The following is a 6432-nucleotide window of genomic DNA, read 5'->3' as shown; positions in this document are numbered from 1 at the left end:
CTGGGCTTGTCTCCTGCACCCTGGAGACCCACAGTATGCCACTGGTGCAGGGTCTTGGGCAAATTAGCGCCCCCCCCGCACGGTACTGATCCCACGTGCCATGGTGGTGGTGGCAGGGGAGGGGAGTTGGAAAATGTCTGGATGCAAGGTTGGCAGCAGCACTGAATCACCCTGACTGCTTTGCCCATCTCTGCAGGGCCCCCACAGCACTGAGTCTGAGGTGGTTGTATTCATGCCCCCCTAGGGATGACCCTGCCACCCTCAGGGCATGGTTGCCCTGCCCAGCCCCAGCATCCTGGCACTTTAAGAAAAAAAAAGCCTCGCCGGCTTCTGCAGTTGCCATTGGGCCTTCTGGGGGATCATTACAGAGCCTCCCATGCAGTGGGGGGCAGTGGGGATCAACCCCCACCTGACAAGAACCAATGAGTGCAGGACTTTTTTTTTTCTTCTTTTTTTTTTAAGAACTGGGAGCTGGGGCCAGGCAGGGCAGGCATGCAGGGGAGGGGGTCTGGGAGAGTAAGCGGAGGATGGAGGCTCATGGCAGAGCCCCCCAAGCAGCATGGGATAGTGGGGAGCAGCAGGGATTGCCCCCCGCACCTGGCAGCAGCCAGTGAGTATTGGGGTATTTTTTTAAAGAGCTGGGTCACTGGGGCTGGGTGGGGCAGCCATTATGTTCAGGGGTGTTCAGGGGGGCTAGGGGAGTAGGCATGGGATGGGACCATGGTCCCTTCCTCCATTCCCCTCCCCGCCCCCTACTTATTGGCACAGAGTCTGGGTCCAGCTCCCTGTGACGGTGAGTGGGGACTACCCAAATCTCCGAAATTCTCTGAATCTTTTCCGAATTGATTCAGAGAGCTTTAAGTTCAGACCTTTTTATTGGTCTCTCAATTTGATTCAGATTTGGAGGTTTGGTCACCAAATCAGGCTGAATTGCCTCCAAGTTGAAGCATCACCCAAAGCTTTGCACAGCCCTACAGGAAATCATGAGGTTTTATTGTTTGCAATACACTATTTTAGTTACTTGTGCTTCTTTGCCTTCACCTCACCATGACCCTGAACCACCCCTATCTCCCTGAAATGCATTGGTGCCCTGCTGGCAGTAATACGGCCCTCCTGTGACCCCACCGAGTTAGGGGGAACAGGCTTGGCCATAATTCTCTGTCTGAGTTTTTCCTGCACAGAGACAAATTGAATGGACTGACTTTTCTCTTTCGGATATGGTACCCATTTATTTAAAAAGTACTTCTGCATACTCTGAAAGACATCACTGAAAGTGTCCTGTGACCTGTAATTCAATATGGGACTTGTTGACCACATCTCTGAAATTCCATATGGTGTCTCGCACTTCCTCGAGGATGGGATCATCCTTACAGAGACTCACGGAGTTCATCCTGCCAGGCATCTGTGCATTCCACTCTGGCTACTGAGGACTCTGCCAAAAACTTCAGCTCAGTTTTGTGGTACCGTCTCTGCTTGCTGCAAAAACCTCTGCAGCGCTCTGCTGTAGTGTGAGTGGGGTGCAGTTCCAGCTGGTCATGGGTCATGGTGGCTGATAACGAAAAAAGCAATGGTTGTCTTCTCCCCAAGAGGAGGAAAGTACACACTCCCACCCTCACCATGCAGTGCACAAAATGCTGGCAGGCACAGAAACAGACCCTGGAACAGTGGGGCACCACTCGTACTGCCCAAAACGTACAAGTACTAGCTTTGGAAACAGGTCCATGGTTGCCACTGTCCGTGCTAGCTGCAAAAAATTAAAGCAAATTAGTTTGGCATCTGTTACATTGTGAGCTATCCAACCCATCATGCACCAGGACAAGAAGAACATGATGATCCACCTACAGCAACACATGAATTTCTCCCCTTCTCCCCCGGCCCCCCAAACCCAACCAACAAAAACCCAAGAGTTGCCTGTCAGTGGCAAGAGACACATTGCAAAATACTTACCAGGTCCAGCATGCTTTTGGGTCTCGGTAACAGTAGATGAGGTATCAACCGTATGGGTTTCTTTCTGACCCTCCACCTACTCTGCTTCATCATTTGTGCTAGTGATGTAGAAATTCAGACAGCATCAGTGTTTGGCTATCAGAAGTGCTTTATTTTGTGAGGCCATGGGAGAAAAAGCAAGGGGCAGCTAATTCTCAATGAGAGCAAAGCACAGACCCCTTTATATATTAGTAAGCTACGTACAGGTCAACCTGCCCCATAACATACTCTTGGCAGTCTGACAGCGACTCATCCTGTTGTTTGCTGAACCAAGCACAGTTTTTTCAAGCTGTCTCCTGATAAGGTTATCCTGAAGTCCGCCTTGTTGTTGCCACTCAGCCTTCACCCACATCCCCCATCCTGTCCTGACACATATATGCTTCTCCCGGTACTTTTCCATTCCTCATCACTAGTCTGTGGAATGGGGCTAAGTGGCACTAAGTGTATGGTGACCAACAGTTCTTCCTGACACTCATGGTCATCAAGGAGTGGTCATACTTCTGAGACATGCTGCTCATGGTTTCACCCTCAGGAGGAGCTGCCACCACCTCCTCCTGCCCAACTCTGGTGCTGAAAGTCTCCATACATGGGTTGTCACCCCCATCCTTGGAGAGAATGATGGACAGTTTGTCATAGAAGGGAGCAATTGTGCGACCTGCCCCAGAACTAGAGTTCACAACTTTGACTCTGTAAAACGCTGATCTCAGGGACTTGATCTTGCACCGGACCTGGATCCAGTCACAATTGTGCCCTCATGCCTGCATGCCTTTTGCGATCTCAACATAAACAGGCTTATTCCTCCTATTTTCAAGCCTGTCTATGATCCTTTGCTCTGACCAAATGTCAATTAAGTCCACCAGTTTTTCCCGGTGGTTCCACAGGCATTGGGCCTTCAGCACCATAGTTCTGGCCTTGGCTTTTTGAGACATGCTGAAGCAGTTCATGGTCAACAGCACAAGTGATTTGTGACAGGCTGTGCTTGCATGAGAGTCTGGGAAAATTCCAAGGATTGTGAAGTCATTACCTGTAAGTGTCAAAACACCCAAAGGTGATGAAGCACACCAACAAAGACCTGGTGATGGAGTAAATAAGGCCATTGTACTTTGGGATGGCTGCTCAAGAGCCCAGAATGTTGCAAAAATTGATACTTACCTGCCTGCTTGTGCAAAATAATTTTATTACAGAAGCACAGCCTGTTATTCCTAAAGTGGCAAAAGTTTTTAGTTGCCTACATTACTAGGACAGCAAACATTTTTTGTTTGCAAGCTTGATTACATCAGAACACCAGTGGCTGCTAAGCTCAAGATAAAAGGATGTAAGGATGTGCAAAGCCCCAATGCCCAAGGGTGAAGTGTTGAAAAAGCAGCTACACCAAGCTCCAGACCACACAACACCCCATGGTCACCACTCTGTATAGATACATTGGAAGTATGCCAGGGTAACACAGTTCAGATCCCTTCTCTTGCTCAAAATGCAGTCAGATCTTTAAGAGCCACTTATGGTCAGGTTATCAGTTTTATCTGGGAGAAAGTAACTCCACCAGTCAGTAGTTTAATTAAAATGGGGTGGCTGGGGCAGCTGGGTCTCAATTTAAGGGCATGGGGTGAAAAAAAATAAAGCTGCTGCTACAGCTGCAGCTGCAGCCAGTCGCTTACGCTGGTCGCACAGTGGCATCTGGAAATCACTGCTCCCCCAATGTGTCCTGCTGCCCCATATGCCCAACTGCCTTGTTTTGCCTTTGCCACCAGCAGAACTCCCCTTAACACTGCACTAGCTCAGGATTAGCTCAAAGAAATGAATGGCATCTCACATGGCACTGACAGGCCCCCATGTCCATGGCTCACAAGATGTGCTGAGGATTTCAGAAGGTGACAGACAGACCAGGAGCATGCCTACTCTACAGCAAACTGTTCAGCAATGCCAAGGTGACACACTCAAAAAAAAAGGAAGGACCTTTTTTCCCCTCCAGTATTTGTCAGAGATTGATGGCCTCTGCAGGATGCTGCTGCAGCTGCTCACTGAGATTCCAGGTTAGGCTTTTATTAACCCCTGGGAAGAATGATGCTGCGAACACAAAGGACCAAAGCTGGAATGGAGTCAAAGCCCTGTTCTCTTTCAGGTAAGAAAAGAAATCAGTCTGTTCTCCTCTAATATCATCATGGGAGTTTAATTTCCTAAATGCATTCAAAAAATAGGGTCTCCTGTACATTCTGCTACTAACTTGACCATCAAGCTTTGCAAACCCTGAGGACACCTGTTCTGAGCATGCTCACTGGGGCCTGTCCCCCCCCCAAAAAAAAAACAAACAAACAAAAACAAAAACAAAAGGCTGCAAACAGTAAATGTTCTGAGGAACATGTTGACTGTTTGGGACTTTACAAGGGCTGCCTGTTTGGGATCCTTCATATTCCAGGGAAACTAGAGCATAAATAATACATCAACACTCCTCTCAGAGAATGCTTTGAGTCCTTCAGACTATGAATATCCAGTATCATGATCTTCCTTTCCTCCCTGCGCTCACCATGCCCTCCAAGGCCTCGGAGAACAGCAACACTTCTCTGGTTGAAGGACTGGAAGGAGCTTCTTCAAGATGCTACCATATTTGAGTCAGCAAGAGGAGACATGGAACCTTAGTTCTATAGACTGAAAATACTGCTTGTGTACTTGGGGTACGGTTGAGGTATTAGAGGCCACTGCACCACCCAGAGGATCCAGATAACAACTAGCACAAGTAGGCTACCCATTGCATTGCTTATGTAGAGCTAGATGCAGTGAGAGACAGGTGCATATTACACTACAGCCTGTAATAGCCATAGCAGGCAGAAGGAGTCCTCTGCCTCTGCCACCAGAGTGCCAGATTCTTCTCTCGCTCCTGCTGACGTAAGGCCACGCAAACCAATAGGGTTCTTCCTGCAAGATGGCGGGAGCATTCCCTGGAGCTGATGAACCACAGCACCACAGGCTGTAGATGGCTAAGAAGAGAGCACAACTGTCAGCTGAATCCCTGAAGTAATAGCACCCCTCAGGGGATCCCAGAACGCTGTGTAAACCAGAAGTGACCATGCCCTCCAGCCCTGGGCCAACAGGAGCCAGGGGAAGTGTGATTTACTACTGGCAGCTCTATTACCTGAATCTGCTCCTCTCCACCACCCATGTATCACCCATGTTTGCCTTTTTTCACCCCAGTCCTTCTTTCTCATCCTGCCCAGGCTGCTACTAGAACCTCTCTGGTCTGTCTTCCTGCCTACTCCCTGCCTGGGCCATCCCCTGCAGCCACCCCCCTCTCTGGACTTTAGGACCAAGCAGCATACAGTAACATAATTCACCATCATGACATTTTCATGATGACTTGGGTGCACACCTTGTTTTTGGCAAAGCTGAATTGCATTTTTTAATGGTAAAACAAGATTCTCCATTAGAGAAGCTCCCCAGCAACACAGCACATGGCCACGTAATGCTAGCTACCTAGGTGAATTGATATGCTAGTATCAGTCCAGTTCCCAGTGTGACACCCTTTAAACCATCTTCTCAGTGCTTTGCTTCCTTGTTGGCATTCTGAGCTCTGACTGAATGGTGCTGTGTGTTTGGGTTTGCATGACATGACATTCATATTTGCATGAGCAGCACTTTTGAGTTAAGCCTCATGTGTCATTCCCTGCAGATTTCAGTAGGGCAAGTCAAATACCAGTTTACCCCCTGTAATGTCTTTCCTAATGTATTACAGCAGGAGGTGCATGTAATCCACCCCGCCTTCCCAGTCCCCTCTGGGCAGACTCTCACTGGGCAGTCCTGACTCTCACTGGGAGTCTCCCCTGGGCATAGTCGTGGTCACCCCATTTGCCAACAGAGTTCAAATGGTTGTTTCCTCTCCTCAGTCAAAAGAAGAAAGGTGTTTTCCCAGATACCTCTGCATGGTGATTACTGACAAAGCTTGATGATTTGATGGTGGTTCTTGATCCACGTTATTCTCTCTAGTTCCAATGGCTCTACTATTATTCAGTTCTTCCCCTATGTTGCTCTACAGTCTTGCTGTGTTCTGTAACTTTTATACTTCCTCCCCAGGAGTGGCTGGTTTTTTTACACTGAAAGATAAATATCTTCTACATATGAAGAGACAGGTCCTGAGCAGGTGGAAACTGGAAAAGCTCTAGGGACTTGAGCTGTGCAGCTTCGTACCAGCTGAAGGTCTCGTCCAAAGGCTCTGAAGCACTTTCAGTTCTTGGGGAGACTCAGCAGCCATTCACTTGGTGGAGTTTAGAATTAATTTGTGGTGCTGAGAAAAAGATCCTCAAATCATGTGATAGAAAGCTTCATCTGATTCTGCAGACTTTGGGCCTTGAAACTTTTTTGCCTGCTTTGCTGGGGGGCTGGGTGGCCTGGGGCTTCAGCTGTTTTGTCACCTTCCAGTGGAACCGATTCTCTCCAGATGAATAAGAGAAGTCCGTG

Source organism: Crocodylus siamensis, chromosome 10 (assembly GCF_052110815.1).
Source record: "Crocodylus siamensis isolate JL-2025a chromosome 10, ASM5211081v1, whole genome shotgun sequence".
Lineage (NCBI taxonomy): Eukaryota > Metazoa > Chordata > Crocodylia > Crocodylidae > Crocodylus > Crocodylus siamensis.
This window is presented reverse-complemented; position numbering follows the sequence as displayed.